Here is a 15,015-nt window from a genome sequence, read left to right as displayed (position 1 = left end):
ATTTGAATGGGTCATCTTAAATTGAAAAACAAAAAAACCTGGTATTGTGAAGATTTTCAAAGTAATGCTTTGAATGAAAAAGGGAAAAAAGAGTGACAAAGAGCAAAATAGAGATACAAAATCATTCTAGAGTTGAATTCAAGTAATGCATTCTTAAAGAAGGCATAATTAAAACATTTATGAACAGGATAAGCAATATATCAATGAGGTGTTTATGAATAGGATCAGTATCCTCGTCTAAACTATTTGAGTAGTGCGTTTTCTGAACTGAGAAATGATTATGAAAGTGAAAAACTCAGGTTTCTCTTGAACACCATATGGCAAACTGTTCCTTAACACATTTTCAAGAGGGTGCTGTGGCTTAGCTGGTTAAAGCACCTGTCTAGTAAACAGGAGATCCTGAGTTCAAATCTCAGCAGTGCCTTGCTTTCCTCATTCTTAAATAAAAAACTATTTTCATTAATTCGTCCTGCGATTCAATTAAATTAGATAAGTCTGATTTATCTTTCGGTTGAACAGATCATCTTAAACCTAAAAAAAACAGAAAGTGTTTTCAATATTATAGTAACAATACTGTGATTGCAAAATCAAAAAGGTATTTCAATGAGCAAGAGGCAGATGAAATATAACCCTAGATTTGAGCAATATTGATGAATATATGTAAAACACTTATTTATGAACTATTCAAAATATGGGATTGAGTTTAAAATGTGTTCTTTTTTAATACAACATAGCTATTCTTGTTTACAGATTAGGAATCCTTGCTTGTTTAACATTAGAATACATATTAAGACACTTTAACACATGCACAGAATTTGATCACCAATACTAAATTAATGATCCCTTCTATATCGCTAAAGTAGGTGCTGTGGCTAAGTGGTTAAAGCGCCTGTCTCGTAAACAGGAAATCCTGAGTTCAAATCTCAGCAACACTTTATTATTGGTCCTTACATGTAAAAATAATTTTCATCACGCAAATGTTTAATACATTTTAAAAAGAAAAGTGTTGTTCTGTGAACATTCGAATGGGTCATCTTAAATTGAAAAACAAAAAAACCTGGTATTGTGAAGATTTTCAAAGTAATGCTTTGAATGAAAAAGGGAAAAAAGAGTGACAAAGAGCAAAATAGAGATAACAAATCATTCTAGAGTTGAAATCAAGTAATGCATTCTTAAAGAAGGCATAATTAAAACATTTATGAACAGGATAAGCAATATATCAATGAGGTGTTTATGAATAGGATCAGTATCCTCGTCTAAACTATTTGAGTAGTGTGTTTTCTGAACTGAGAAATGATTATGAAAGTGAAAAACTCAGGATTCTCTTGAACACCATATGGCAAACTGTTCCTTAACGCATTTTCAAGAGGGTGCTGTGGCTTAGCTGGTTAAAGCGCCTGTCTAGTAAACAGGAGATCCTGAGTTCAAATCTCAGCAGTGCCTTGATTTCCTCATTCTTAAATAAAACATTATTTTCATTAAGTCGTCCTGCGATTCAATTAAATTAGAAAAGTCTGATTTATCTTTCGGTTGAACAGATCATTATAAACCTAATAAAAACTGAAAGTGTTTTCAATATTATAGTAACAATACTGTGATTGCAAAATTAAAAAGGTATTTCAATGAGCAAGAGGCAGATGAAATATGACCCTAGATTTGAGCAATATTGATGAATATATGTAAAACACTTATTTATAAACTATTCAAAATATGGGATTGAGTTTAAAATGTGTTCTTTTTTAATACAACATAGCTATTCTTGTTTACAGATTAGGAATCCTTGCTTGTTTAACATTAGAATACATATTAAGACACTTTAACAAAGGCACAGAATTTGATCACCAATACTAAATTAATGATCCCTTCTGTATCACTAAAAAAGGTTCTGTGGCTAAGTGGTTAAAGCGCCTGTCTCGTAAACAGGAAATCCTGAGTTCAAATCTCAGCAGCACCTTATCATTGGTCCTTACATGTAAAAATAATTTTCATCACGCAAATGTTTAATACATTTTAAAAAGAAAAGAGTTGTTCTGTGAACATTAGAATGGGTCATCTTAAATTGAAAAACAAAAAAACGTGGTATTGTGAAGATTTTCAAAGTAATGCTTTGAATGAAAAAGGGAAAAAAGAGTGACAAAGAGCAAAATAGAGATAAAAAAACATTCTAGAGTTGAAATCAAGTAATGCATTCTTAAAGAAGGCATAATTAAAACATTTATGAAAAGGATAAGCAATATATCAGTGAGGTGTTTATCAATAGGATCAGTATCCTCGTCTAAACTATTTGAGTAGTACGTTTTCTGAACTGAGAAATGATTATGAAAGTGAAAAACTCAGGTTTCTCTTGAACACCATATGGCAAACTGTTCCTCAAAACTTTTTCAAGAGGGTGCTGTGCCTTAGCTGATTAAAGCGCCTGTCTAGTAAACAGGAGATTCTGAGTTGAAATCTCAGCAGTGCCTTGCTTTCCTCATTCTTAAATGAAAAACTATTTTCATTAATTTGTCCTGCGATTCAATTAAATTAGAAAAGTCTGATTTATCTTTCGGTTGAACAGATCATCTTAAACCTAATAAAAACTGAAAGTGTTTTCAATATTATAGTAACAATACTGTGATTGCAAAATCAAAAAGGTATTTCAATGAGCAAGAGGCAGATGAAATATAACCCTAGATTTGAGCAATATTGATGAATATATGTAAAACACTTATTTATGAACTATTCAAAACATGGGATTGAGTTTAAAATGTGTTCTTTTTTAATACAACATAGCTATTCTTGTTTAGAGATTAGGAATCCTTGCTTGTTTAACATTAGAATACATATTAAGACACTTTAACACAGGCACAGAATTTGATCACCAATCCTAAATTAATGATCCCTTCTATATCACTAAAGTAGGTGCTGTGGCTAAGTGGTTAAAGCGCCTGTCTCGTAAACAGGAAATCCTGAGTTCAAATCTCAGCAACACCTTATTATTGGTCCTTACATGTAAAAATAATTTTCATCACGCAAATGTTTAATACATTTTAAAAAGAAAAGTGTTGTTCTGTGAACATTAAAATGGGTCATCTTAAATTGAAAAACAAAAAAACGTGGTATTGTGAAGATTTTCGAAGTAATGCTTTGAATGAAAAAGGGAAAAAAGAGTGACAAAGAGCAAAATAGAGATAAAAAATCATTCTAGAGTTGAATTCAAGTAATGCATTCTTAAAGAAGGCATGATTAAAACATTTATGTACAAGATAAGCAATATATCAATGAGGTGTTTATCAATAGGATCAGTATCCTCGTCTAAAGTAGTTGAGTAGAGCGTTTTCTGAACTGAGAAATGATTATGAAAGTGAAAAACTCAGGATTCTCTTGAACACCATATGGCAAACTGTTCCTTAAAGCATTTTCAAGAGGGTGCTGTGGCTTAGCTGGTTAAAGCGCCTGTCTAGTAAACAGGAGATCCTGAGTTCAAATCTCAGCAGTGCCTTGCTTTCCTCATTCTTAAATAAAAAACTATTTTCATTAATTCGTCCTGCGATTCAATTAAATCAGAAAAGTCTGATTTATCTTTCGGTTGAACAGATCATCTTAAACCTAATAAAAACTGAAAGTGTTTTCAATATTATAGTAACAATACTGTGATTGCAAAATCAAAAAGGTATTTCAATGAGCAAGAGGCAGATGAAATATAACCCTAGATTTGAGCAATATTGATGAATATATGTAAAACACTTATTTATGAACTATTCAAAATATGGGATTCAGTTTAAAATGTGTTCTTTTTTAATACAACATAGCTATTCTTGTTTATAGATTAGGAATCCTTGCTTGTTTAACATTAGAATACATATTAAGACACTTTAACACAGGCACAGAATTTGATCACCAATCCTAAATTAATGATCCCTTCTATATCACTAAAGTAGGTGCTGTGGCTAAGTGGTTAAAGCGCCTGTCTCGTAAACAGGAAATCCTGAGTTCAAATCTCAGCAACACCTTATTATTGGTCCTTACATGTAAAAATAATTTTCATCACGCAAATGTTTAATACATTTTAAAAAGAAAAGTGTTGTTCTGTGAACATTAGAATGGGTCATCTTAAATTGAAAAACAAAAAAACATGGTATTGTGAAGATTTTCAAAGTAATGCTTTGAATGGAAAAGGGAAAAAAGAGTGACAAAGAGCAAAATAGAGATAAAAAATCATTCTAGAGTTGAATTCAAGTAATGCATTCTTAAAGAAGGCATAATTAAAACATTTATGAACAGGATAAGCAATATATCAATGAGGTGTTTATGAATAGGATCAGTATCCTCGTCTAAACTATTTGAGTAGTGCGTTTTCTGAACTGAGAAATGATTATGAAAGTGAAAAACTCAGGTTTCTCTTGAACACCATATGGCAAACTGATCCTTAATGCATTTTCAAGAGGGTGCTGTGGCTTAGCTGGTTAAACACCTGTCTAGTAAACAGGAGATCCTGAGTTCAAATCTCAGCAGTGCCTTGCTTTCCTCATTCTTAAATAAAACATTATTTTCATTAAGTCGTCCTGCGATTCAATTAAATTAGAAAAGTCTGATTTATCTTTCGGTTGAACAGATCATCTTAAACCTAATAAAAACTGAAAGTGTTTTCAATATTATAGTAACAATACTGTGATTGCAAAATTAAAAAGGTATTTCAATGAGCAAGAGGCAGATGAAATATGACCCTAGATTTGAGCAATATTGATGAATATATGTAAAACACTTATTTATAAACTATTCAAAATATGGGATTGAGTTTAAAATGTGTTCTTTTTTAATACAACATAGCTATTCTTGTTTACAGATTAGGAATCCTTGCTTGTTTAACATTAGAATACATATTAAGACACTTTAACACAGGCACAGAATTTGATCACCAATACTAAATTAATGATCCCTTCTGTATCACTAAAGTAGGTGCTGTGGCTAAGTGGTTAAAGCGCCTGTCTCGTAAACAGGAAATCCTGAGTTCAAATCTCAGCAGCACCTTATTATTGGTCCTTACATGTAAAAATATTTTCATCACGCAAATGTTTAATACATTTTAAAAAGAAAAGTGTTGTTCTGTGAACATTAGAATGGGTCATCTTAAATTGAAAAACAAAAAAACATGGTATTGTGAAGATTTTCAAAGTAATGCTTTGAATGAAAAAGGGAAAAAAGAGTGACAAAGAGCAAAATAGAGATAACAAATAATTCTAGAGTTGAATTCAAGTAATGCATTCTTAAAGAAGGCATGATTAAAACATTTATGAACAAGATAAGCAATATATCAATGAGGTGTGTATGAATAGGATCAGTATCCTCGTCTAAAGTAGTTGAGTAGAGCGTTTTCTGAACTGAGAAATGATTATGAAAGTGAAAAACTCAGGATTCTCTTCAACACCATATGGCAAACTGTTCCTTAAAGCATTTTCAAGAGGGTGCTGTGGCTTAGCTGGTTAAAGCGCCTGTCTAGTAAACAGGAGATCCTGAGTTCAAATCTCAGTAGTGCCTTGCCTTCCTCATTCTTAAATAAAAAACTATTTTCATTAATTCGTCCTGCGATTCAATTAAATTAGAAAATTCTGATTTATCTTTCGGTTGAACAGATCATCTTAAACCTAATAAAAACTGAAAGTGTTTTCAATATTATAGTAACAATACTGTGATTGCAAAATCAAAAAGGTATTTCAATGAGCAAGAGGCAGATGAAATATAACCCTAGATTTGAGCAATATTGATGAATATATGTAAAACACTTATTTATGAACTATTCAAAATATGGGATTGAGTTTAAAATGTGTTCTTTTTTAATACAACATAGCTATTCTTGTTTATAGATTAGGAATCCTTGCTTGTTTAACATTAGAATACATATTAAGACACTTTAACACAGGCACAGAATTTGATCACCAATCCTAAATTAATGATCCCTTCTATATCACTAAAGTAGGTGCTGTGGCTAAGTGGTTAAAGCGCCTGTCTCGTAAACAGGAAATCCTGAGTTCAAATCTCAGCAGCACCTTATTATTGGTCCTTACATGTAAAAATAATTTTCATCACGCAAATGTTTAATACATTTTAAAAAGAAAAGTGTTGTTCTGTGAACATTAGAATGGGTCATCTTAAATTGAAAAACAAAAAAACATGGTATTGTGAAGATTTTCAAAGTAATGCTTTGAATGAAAAAGGGAAAAAAGGGTGACAAAGAGCAAAATAGAGATAAAAAATAATTCTAGAGTTGAATTCAAGTAATGCATTCTTAAAGAAGGCATGATTAAAACATTTATGAACAAGATAAGCAATATATCAATGAGGTGTTTATGAATAGTATCAGTATCCTCGTCTAAAGTAGTTGAGTAGAGCGTTTTCTGAACTGAGAAATGATTATGAAAGTGAAAAACTCAGGATTCTCTTGAACACCATATGGCAAACTGTTCCTTAAAGCATTTTCAAGAGGGTGCTGTGGCTTAGCTGGTTAAAGTGCCTGTCTAGTAAACAGGAGATCTTGAGTTCAAATCTCAGCAGTACCTTGCTTTCCTCATTCTTAAATAAAAAATTATTTTCATTAAGTCGTCCTGCGATTCAATTAAATTAGAAAAGTCTGATTTATCTTTCGGTTGAACAGATCATCTTAAACCTAATAAAAACTGAAAGTGTTTTCAATATTATAGTAACAATACTGTGATTGCAAAATCAAAAAGGTATTTCAATGAGCAAGAGGCAGATGAAATATAACCCTAGATTTGAGCAATATTGATGAATATATGTAAAACACTTATTTATGAACTATTCAAAATATGGGATTGAGTTTAAAATGTGTTCTTTTGTAATACAACATAGCTATTCTTGTTTACAGATTAGGAATCCTTGCTTGTTTAACATTAGAATACATATTAAGATACTTTAACACAGGCACAGAATTTGATCACCAATACTAAATTAATGATCCCTTCTGTATCACTAAAATAGGTGCTGTGGCTAAGTGGTTAAAGCGCCTGTCTCGTAAACAGGAAATCCTGAGTTCAAATCTCAGCAGCACCTTATTATTGGTCCTTACATGTAAAAATAATTTTCATCACGCAAATGTTTAATACATTTTAAAAAGAAAAGTTTTGTTCTGTGAACATTTGAATGGGTCATCTTAAATTGAAAAACAAAAAAACCTGGTATTGTGAAGATTTTCAAAGTAATGCTTTGAATGAAAAAGGGAAAAAAGAGTGACAAAGAGCAAAATAGAGATAAAAAATCATTCTAGAGTTGAATTCAAGTAATGCATTCTTAAAGAAGGCATAATTAAAACATTTATGAACAGGATAAGCAATATATCAATGAGGTGTTTATGAATAGGATCAGTATCCTCGTCTAAACTATTTGAGTAGTGCGTTTTCTGAACTGAGAAATGATTATGAAAGTGAAAAACTCAGGTTTCTCTTGAACACCATATGGCAAACTGTTCCTTAACACATTTTCAAGAGGGTGCTGTGGCTTAGCTGGTTAAAGCACCTGTCTAGTAAACAGGAGATCCTGAGTTCAAATCTCAGCAGTGCCTTGCTTTCCTCATTCTTAAATAAAACATTATTTTCATTAAGTCGTCCTGCGATTCAATTAAATTAGAAAAGTCTGATTTATCTTTCGGTTGAACAGATCATCTTAAACCTAATAAAAACTGAAAGTGTTTTCAATATTATAGTAACAATACTGTGATTGCAAAATTAAAAAGGTATTTCAATGAGCAAGAGGCAGATGAAATATGACCCTAGATTTGAGCAATATTGATGAATATATGTAAAACACTTATTTATAAACTATTCAAAATATGGGATTGAGTTTAAAATGTGTTCTTTTTTAATACAACATAGCTATTCTTGTTTACAGATTAGGAATCCTTGCTTGTTTAACATTAGAATACATATTAATACACTTTAACACAGGCACAGAATTTGATCACCAATACTAAATTAATGATCCCTTCTGTATCACTAAAGTAGGTGCTGTGGCTAAGTGGTTAAAGCGCCTGTCTCGTAAACAGGAAATCCTGAGTTCAAATCTCAGCAGCACCTTATTATTGGTCCTTACATGTAAAAATAATTTTCATCACGCAAATGTTTAATACATTTTAGAAAGAAAAGTGTTGTTCTGTGAACATTAGAATGGGTCCTCTTAAATTGAAAAACAAAAAAACGTGGTATTGTGAAGATTTTCAAAGAAATGCTTTGAATGAAAAAGGGAAAAAAGAGTGACAAAGAGCAAAATAGAGATAAAAAATAATTCTAGAGTTGAATTCAAGTAATGCATTCTTAAAGAAGGCATGATTAAAACATTTATGAACAAGATAAGCAATATATCAATGAGGTGTTTATGAATAGGATCAGTATCCTCGTCTAAAGTAGTTGAGTAGAGCGTTTTCTGAACTGAGAAATGATTATGAAAGTGAAAAACTCAGGATTCTCTTGAACACCATATGGCAAACTGTTCCTTAAAGCATTTTCAAGAGGGTGCTGTGGCTTAGCTGGTTAAAGCGCCTGTCTAGTAAACAGGGGATCCTGAGTTCAAATCTCAGCAGTGCCTTGCTTTCCTCATTATTAAATAAAAAACTATTTTCATTAATTCGTCCTGCGATTCAATTAAATTAGAAAAGTCTGATTTATCTTTCGGTTGAACAGATCATCTTAAACCTAAAAAAAACAGAAAGTGTTTTCAATATTATAGTAACAATACTGTGATTGCAAAATCAAAAAGGTATTTCAATGAGCAAGAGGCAGATGAAATATAACCCTAGATTTGAGCAATATTGATGAATATATGTAAAACACTTATTTATGAACTATTCAAAATATGGGATTGAGTTTAAAATGTGTTCTTTTTTAATACAACATAGCTATTCTTGTTTACAGATTAGGAATCCTTGCTTGTTTAACATTAGAATACATATTAAGACACTTTAACACATGCACAGAATTTGATCACCAATACTAAATTAATGATCCCTTCTATATCGCTAAAGTAGGTGCTGTGGCTAAGTGGTTAAAGCGCCTGTCTCGTAAACAGGAAATCCTGAGTTCAAATCTCAGCAGCACCTTATTATTGGTCCTTACATGTAAAAATAATTTTCATCACGCAAATGTTTAATACATTTTAAAAAGAAAAGTGTTGTTCTGTGAACATTCAAATGGGTCATCTTAAATTGAAAAACAAAAAAACCTGGTATTGTGAAGATTTTCAAAGTAATGCTTTGAATGAAAAAGGGAAAAAAGAGTGACAAAGAGCAAAATAGAGATAACAAATCATTCTAGAGTTGAAATCAAGTAATGCATTCTTAAAGAAGGCATAATTAAAACATTTATGAACAGGATAAGCAATATATCAATGAGGTGTTTATGAATAGGATCAGTATCCTCGTCTAAACTATTTGAGTAGTGCGTTTTCTGAACTGAGAAATGATTATGAAAGTGAAAAACTCAGGTTTCTCTTGAACACCATATGGCGAACTGTTCCTTAACGCATTTTCAAGAGGTTGCTGTGGCTTAGCTGGTTAAAGCGCCTGTCTAGTAAACAGGAGATCCTGAGTTCAAATCTCAGCAGTGCCTTGATTTCCTCATTCTTAAATAAAACATTATTTTCATTAAGTCGTCCTGCGATTCAATTAAATTAGAAAAGTCTGATTTATCTTTCGGTTGAACAGATCATTATAAACCTAATAAAAACTGAAAGTGTTTTCAATATTATAGTAACAATACTGTGATTGCAAAATTAAAAAGGTATTTCAATGAGCAAGAGGCAGATGAAATATGACCCTAGATTTGAGCAATATTGATGAATATATGTAAAACACTTATTTATAAACTATTCAAAATATGGGATTGAGTTTAAAATGTGTTCTTTTTTAATACAACATAGCTATTCTTGTTTACAGATTAGGAATCCTTGCTTGTTTAACATTAGAATACATATTAAGACACTTTAACAAAGGCACAGAATTTGATCACCAATACTAAATTAATGATCCCTTCTGTATCACTAGAAAAGGTTCTGTGGCTAAGTGGTTAAAGCACCTGTCTCGTAAACAGGAAATCCTGAGTTCAAATCTCAGCAGCACCTTATCATTGGTCCTTACATGTAAAAATAACTTTCATCACGCAAATGTTTAATACATTTTAAAAAGAAAAGAGTTGTTCTGTGAACATTAGAATGGGTCATCTTAAATTGAAAAACTAAAAAACGTGGTATTGTGAAGATTTTCAAAGTAATGCTTTGAATGAAAAATGGAAAAAAGAGTGACAAAGAGCAAAATAGAGATAAAAAATCATTCTAGAGTTGAAATCAAGTAATGCATTCTTAAAGAAGGCATAATTAAAACATTTATGAACAGGATAAGCAATATATCAATGAGGTGTTTATCAATAGGATCAGTATCCTCGTCTAAAGTAGTTGAGTAGAGCGTTTTCTGAACTGAGAAATGATTATGAAAGTGAAAAACTCAGGAGTCTCTTGAACACCATATGGCAAACTGTTCCTTAAAGCATTTTCAAGAGGGTGCTGTGGCTTAGCTGGTTAAAGCGCCTGTCTAGTAAACAGGAGATCCTGAGTTCAAATCTCAGCAGTGCCTTGCTTTCCTCATTCTTAAATAAAAAACTATTTTCATTAATTCGTCCTGCGATTCAATTAAATTAGAAAAGTCTGATTTATCTTTCGGTTGAACAGATCATCTTAAACCTAATAAAAACTGAAAGTGTTTTCAATATTATAGTAACAATACTGTGATTGCAAAATCAAAAAGGTATTTCAATGAGCAAGAGGCATATGAAATATAACCCTAGATTTGAGCAATATTCATGAATATATGTAAAACACTTATTTATGAACTATTCAAAATATGGGATTGAGTTTAAAATGTGCTCTTTTTTAATACAACATAGCTATTCTTGTTTACAGATTAGAAATCCTTGCTTGTTTAACATTAGAATACATATTAAGACACTTTAACACAGGCACAGAATTTGATCACCAATACTAAATTAATGATCCCTTCTATATCGCTAAAGTAGGTGCTGTGGCTAAGAGGTTAAAGCGCCTGTCTCGTAAACAGGAAATCCTGAGTTCAAATCTCAGCAGCACCTTATTATTGGTCCTTACATGTAAAAATAATTTTCATCACACAAATGATTAATACATTTTGAAAAGAAAAGTGTTGTTCTGTGAACATTAGAATGGGTCATCTTAAATTGAAAAACAAAAAAACGTGGTATTGTGAAGATTTTCAAAGTAATGCTTTGAATGAAAAAGGGAAAAAAGAGTGACAAAGAGCAAAATAGAGATAAAAAAACATTCTAGAGTTGAAATCAAGTAATGCATTCTTAAAGAAGGCATAATTAAAACATTTATGAAAAGGATAAGCAATATATCAATGAGGTGTTTATCAATAGGATCAGTATCCTCGTCTAAAGTAGTTGAGTAGAGCGTTTTCTGAACTGAGAAATAATTATGAAAGTAAAAAACTCAGGATTCTCTTAAACACCATATGGCAAACTGTTCCTTAAACCATTTTCAAGAGGGTGCTGTGGCTTAGCTGGTTAAAGCGCCTGTCTAGTAAACAGGAGATCCTGAGTTCAAATCTCAGCAGTGCCTTGCTTTCCTCATTCTTAAATAAAAAACTATTTTCATTAATTCGTCCTGCGATTCAATTAAATTAGAAAAGTCTGATTTATCTTTCGGTTGAACAGATCATCTTAAACCTAATAAAAACTGAAAGTGTTTTCAATATTATAGGAACAATACTTTGATTGCAAAAATCAAAAAGGTATTTCAATGAGCAAGAGGCAGATGAAATATAACCCTAGATTTGAGCAATATTGATGAATATATGTAAAACACTTATTTATGAACTATTCAAAATATGGGATTGAGTTTAAAATGTGTTCTTTTGTAATACAACATAGCTATTCTTGTTTACAGATTAGGAATCCTTGCTTGTTTAACATTAGAATACATATTAAGACACTTTAACACAGGCACAGAATTTGATCACCAATACTAAATTATTGATCCCTTCTGTATCACTAAAAAAGGTGCTGTGGCTAAGTGGTTAAAGCGCCTGTCTCGTAAACAGGAAATCCTGAGTTCAAATCTCAGCAGCACCTTATTATTGGTCCTTACATGTAAAAATAATTTTCATCACGCAAATGTTTAATACATTTTAAAAAGAAAAGTGTTGTTCTGTGAACATTAGAATGGGTCATCTTAAATTGAAAAACAAAAAAACATGGTATTGTGAAGATTTTCAAAGTAATGCTTTGAATGAAAAAGGGAAAAAAGAGTGACAAAGAGCAAAATAGAGATAAAAAATCATTCTAGAGTTGAATTCAAGTAATGCATTCTTAAAGAAGGCATAATTAAAACATTTATGAACAGGATAAGCAATATATCAATGAGGTGTTTATCAATAGGATCAGTATCCTCGTCTAAACTATTTGAGTAGTACGTTTTCTGAACTGAGAAATGATTATGAAAGTGAAAAACTCAGGTTTCTCTTGAACACCATATGGCAAACTGTTCCTCAAAACTTTTTCAAGAGGGTGCTATGCCTTAGCTGATTAAAGCGCCTGTCTAGTAAACAGGGGATCCTGAGTTCAAATCTCAGCAGTGCCTTGCTTTCCTCATTCTTAAATAAAAAATTATTTTCATTAAGTCGTCCTGCGATTCAATTAAAATAGAAAAGTCTGATTATCTTTCGGTTGAACGGATCATCTTAAACCTAATAAAAACTGAAAGTGTTTTCAATATTATAGTAACAATACTGTGATTGCAAAAATCAAAAAGGTATTTCAATGAGCAAGAGGCAGATGAAATATAACCCTAGATTTGAGCAATATTGATGAATATATGTAAAACACTTATTTATGAACTATTCAAAATATGGGATTGAGTTTAAAATGTGTTCTTTTGTAATACAACATAGCTATTCTTGTTTACAGATTAGGAATCCTTGCTTGTTTAACATTAGAATACATATTAAGACACTTTAACACAGGCATAGAATTTGATCACCAATACGAAATTAATGATCCCTTCTGTATCACTAAAGTAGGTGCTGTGGCTGAGTGGTTAAAGCGCCTGTCTCGTAAACAGGAAATCGTGAGTTCAAATCTCAGCAGCACCTTATTATTGGTCCTTACATGTAAAAATAATTTTCATCACGCAAATGTTTAATACATTTTAAAATGAAAAGTGTTGTTCTGTGAACATTAGAATGGGTCATCTTGAATTGAAAAACAAAAAAACGTGGTATTGTGAAGATTTTCAAAGTAATGCTTTGAATGAAAAAGGGAAAAAAGAGTGACAAAGAGCAAAATAGAGATAAAAAATAATTCTAGAGTTGAATTCAAGTAATGCATTCTTAAAGAAGGCATGATTAAAACATTTATGAACAAGATAAGCAATATATCAATGAGGTGTTTATGAATAGGATCAGTATCCTCGTCTAAAGTAGTTGAGTAGAGCGTTTTCTGAACTTAGAAATGATTATGAAAGTGAAAAACTCAGGATTCTCTTGAACACCATATGGCAAACTGTTCCTTAAAGCATTTTCAAGAGGGTGCTGTGGCTTAGCTGGTTAAAGCGCCTGTCTAGTAAACAGGGGATCCTGAGTTCAAATCTCAGCAGTGCCTTGCTTTCCTCATTCTTAAATAAAAAACTATTTTCATTAATTCGTCCTGCGATTCAATTAAATTAGAAAAGTCTGATTTATCTTTCGGTTGAACAGATCATCTTAAACCTAAAAAAAACAGAAAGTGTTTTCAATATTATAGTAACAATACTGTGATTGCAAAATCAAAAAGGTATTTTAATGAGCAAGAGGCAGATGAAATATAACCCTAGATTTGAGCAATATTGCTGAATATATGTAAAACACTTATTTATGAACTATTCAAAATATGGGATTGAGTTTAAAATGTGTTCTTTTTTAATACAACATAGCTATTCTTGTTTACAGATTAAGAATCCTTGCTTGTTTAACATTAGAATACATATTAAGACACTTTAACACAGGCACAGAATTTGATCACCAATACTAAATTAATGATCCCTTCTATATCGCTAAAGTAGGTGCTGTGGCTAAGTGGTTAAAGCGCCTGTCTCGTAAACAGGAAATCCTGAGTTCAAATCTCAGCAGCACCTTATTATTGGTCCTTACATGTAAAAATAATTTTCATCACGCAAATGTTTAATACATTTTAAAAAGAAAAGTGTTGTTCTGTGAACATTAGAATGGGTCATCTTAAATTGAAAAACAAAAAAACCTGGTATTGTGAAGATTTTCAAAGTAATGCTTTGAATGAAAAAGGGAAAAAAGAGTGACAAAGAGCAAAATAGAGATAACAAATCATTCTAGAGTTGAAATCAAGTAATGCATTCTTAAAGAAGGCATAATTAAAACATTTATGAACAGGATAAGCAATATATCAATGAGGTGTTTATCAATAGGATCAGTATCTTCGTCTAAAGTAGTTGAGTAGAGCGTTTTCTGAACTGAGAAATGATTATGAAAGTGAAAAACTCAGGATTCTCTTGAACACCATATGGCAAACTGTTCCTTACAGCATTTTCAAGAGGGTGCTGTGGCTTAGCTGGTTAAAGCGCCTGTCTAGTAAACAGGAGATCCTGAGTTCAAATCTCAGCAGTCCCTTGCTTTCCTCATTCTTAAATAAAAAATTATTTTCATTAAGTCGTCCTGCGATTCAATTAAATTAGAAAAGTCTGATTTATCTTTCGGTTGAACAGATCATCTTAAACCTAATAAAAACTGAAAGTGTTTTCAATATTATAGTAACAATACTGTGATTGCAAAAATCAAAAAGGTATTTCAATGAGCAAGAGGCAGATGAAATATAACCCTAGATTTGAGCAATATTGATGAATATATGTAAAACACTTATTTATGAACTATTCAAAATATGGGATTGAGTTTAAAATGTGTTCTTTTGTAATACAACATAGCTATTCTGGTTAACA

The 15,015-nt window shown here is 31.4% G+C and overlaps 21 non-coding genes across 21 annotated transcripts; all 21 read left to right on the top strand.

Moving 5' to 3' along the window:
- Positions 1-350: 350 nt before the first annotated feature.
- On the top strand, positions 351-424 carry TRNAT-AGU (transfer RNA threonine (anticodon AGU)). Its single transcript has one exon. It is a non-coding gene; the product is annotated as a tRNA-Thr (tRNA).
- A 945-nt stretch (positions 425-1,369) lies between these two features.
- Positions 1,370-1,443, top strand: TRNAT-AGU (transfer RNA threonine (anticodon AGU)). The gene has a single exon. It is a non-coding gene; the product is annotated as a tRNA-Thr (tRNA).
- Positions 1,444-1,881: 438 nt separating this feature from the next.
- Positions 1,882-1,954, top strand: TRNAT-CGU (transfer RNA threonine (anticodon CGU)). Its single transcript has one exon. It is a non-coding gene; the product is annotated as a tRNA-Thr (tRNA).
- A 946-nt stretch (positions 1,955-2,900) lies between these two features.
- On the top strand, positions 2,901-2,973 carry TRNAT-CGU (transfer RNA threonine (anticodon CGU)). Its single transcript has one exon. It is a non-coding gene; the product is annotated as a tRNA-Thr (tRNA).
- Positions 2,974-3,407: 434 nt separating this feature from the next.
- Positions 3,408-3,481, top strand: TRNAT-AGU (transfer RNA threonine (anticodon AGU)). The gene has a single exon. It is a non-coding gene; the product is annotated as a tRNA-Thr (tRNA).
- A 438-nt stretch (positions 3,482-3,919) lies between these two features.
- TRNAT-CGU (transfer RNA threonine (anticodon CGU)) lies at positions 3,920-3,992 on the top strand. The gene has a single exon. It is a non-coding gene; the product is annotated as a tRNA-Thr (tRNA).
- Positions 3,993-4,937: 945 nt separating this feature from the next.
- Positions 4,938-5,010, top strand: TRNAT-CGU (transfer RNA threonine (anticodon CGU)). The gene has a single exon. It is a non-coding gene; the product is annotated as a tRNA-Thr (tRNA).
- Positions 5,011-5,443: 433 nt separating this feature from the next.
- Positions 5,444-5,517, top strand: TRNAT-AGU (transfer RNA threonine (anticodon AGU)). The gene has a single exon. It is a non-coding gene; the product is annotated as a tRNA-Thr (tRNA).
- Positions 5,518-5,955: 438 nt separating this feature from the next.
- TRNAT-CGU (transfer RNA threonine (anticodon CGU)) lies at positions 5,956-6,028 on the top strand. The gene has a single exon. It is a non-coding gene; the product is annotated as a tRNA-Thr (tRNA).
- A 946-nt stretch (positions 6,029-6,974) lies between these two features.
- On the top strand, positions 6,975-7,047 carry TRNAT-CGU (transfer RNA threonine (anticodon CGU)). Its single transcript has one exon. It is a non-coding gene; the product is annotated as a tRNA-Thr (tRNA).
- Positions 7,048-7,481: 434 nt separating this feature from the next.
- On the top strand, positions 7,482-7,555 carry TRNAT-AGU (transfer RNA threonine (anticodon AGU)). The gene has a single exon. It is a non-coding gene; the product is annotated as a tRNA-Thr (tRNA).
- A 438-nt stretch (positions 7,556-7,993) lies between these two features.
- Positions 7,994-8,066, top strand: TRNAT-CGU (transfer RNA threonine (anticodon CGU)). The gene has a single exon. It is a non-coding gene; the product is annotated as a tRNA-Thr (tRNA).
- A 434-nt stretch (positions 8,067-8,500) lies between these two features.
- Positions 8,501-8,574, top strand: TRNAT-AGU (transfer RNA threonine (anticodon AGU)). Its single transcript has one exon. It is a non-coding gene; the product is annotated as a tRNA-Thr (tRNA).
- Positions 8,575-9,012: 438 nt separating this feature from the next.
- On the top strand, positions 9,013-9,085 carry TRNAT-CGU (transfer RNA threonine (anticodon CGU)). The gene has a single exon. It is a non-coding gene; the product is annotated as a tRNA-Thr (tRNA).
- Positions 9,086-10,538: 1,453 nt separating this feature from the next.
- Positions 10,539-10,612, top strand: TRNAT-AGU (transfer RNA threonine (anticodon AGU)). Its single transcript has one exon. It is a non-coding gene; the product is annotated as a tRNA-Thr (tRNA).
- Positions 10,613-11,050: 438 nt separating this feature from the next.
- TRNAT-CGU (transfer RNA threonine (anticodon CGU)) lies at positions 11,051-11,123 on the top strand. The gene has a single exon. It is a non-coding gene; the product is annotated as a tRNA-Thr (tRNA).
- Positions 11,124-11,557: 434 nt separating this feature from the next.
- On the top strand, positions 11,558-11,631 carry TRNAT-AGU (transfer RNA threonine (anticodon AGU)). Its single transcript has one exon. It is a non-coding gene; the product is annotated as a tRNA-Thr (tRNA).
- A 439-nt stretch (positions 11,632-12,070) lies between these two features.
- On the top strand, positions 12,071-12,143 carry TRNAT-CGU (transfer RNA threonine (anticodon CGU)). The gene has a single exon. It is a non-coding gene; the product is annotated as a tRNA-Thr (tRNA).
- Positions 12,144-13,089: 946 nt separating this feature from the next.
- TRNAT-CGU (transfer RNA threonine (anticodon CGU)) lies at positions 13,090-13,162 on the top strand. Its single transcript has one exon. It is a non-coding gene; the product is annotated as a tRNA-Thr (tRNA).
- Positions 13,163-13,596: 434 nt separating this feature from the next.
- On the top strand, positions 13,597-13,670 carry TRNAT-AGU (transfer RNA threonine (anticodon AGU)). Its single transcript has one exon. It is a non-coding gene; the product is annotated as a tRNA-Thr (tRNA).
- Positions 13,671-14,108: 438 nt separating this feature from the next.
- Positions 14,109-14,181, top strand: TRNAT-CGU (transfer RNA threonine (anticodon CGU)). Its single transcript has one exon. It is a non-coding gene; the product is annotated as a tRNA-Thr (tRNA).
- Positions 14,182-15,015: the final 834 nt, after the last annotated feature.

Source organism: Triturus cristatus, chromosome 8 (genome assembly GCF_964204655.1).
Source record: "Triturus cristatus chromosome 8, aTriCri1.1, whole genome shotgun sequence".
NCBI classification, from domain to species: Eukaryota; Metazoa; Chordata; class Amphibia; order Caudata; family Salamandridae; genus Triturus; species Triturus cristatus.
This window is presented reverse-complemented; position numbering and strand designations above follow the sequence as displayed.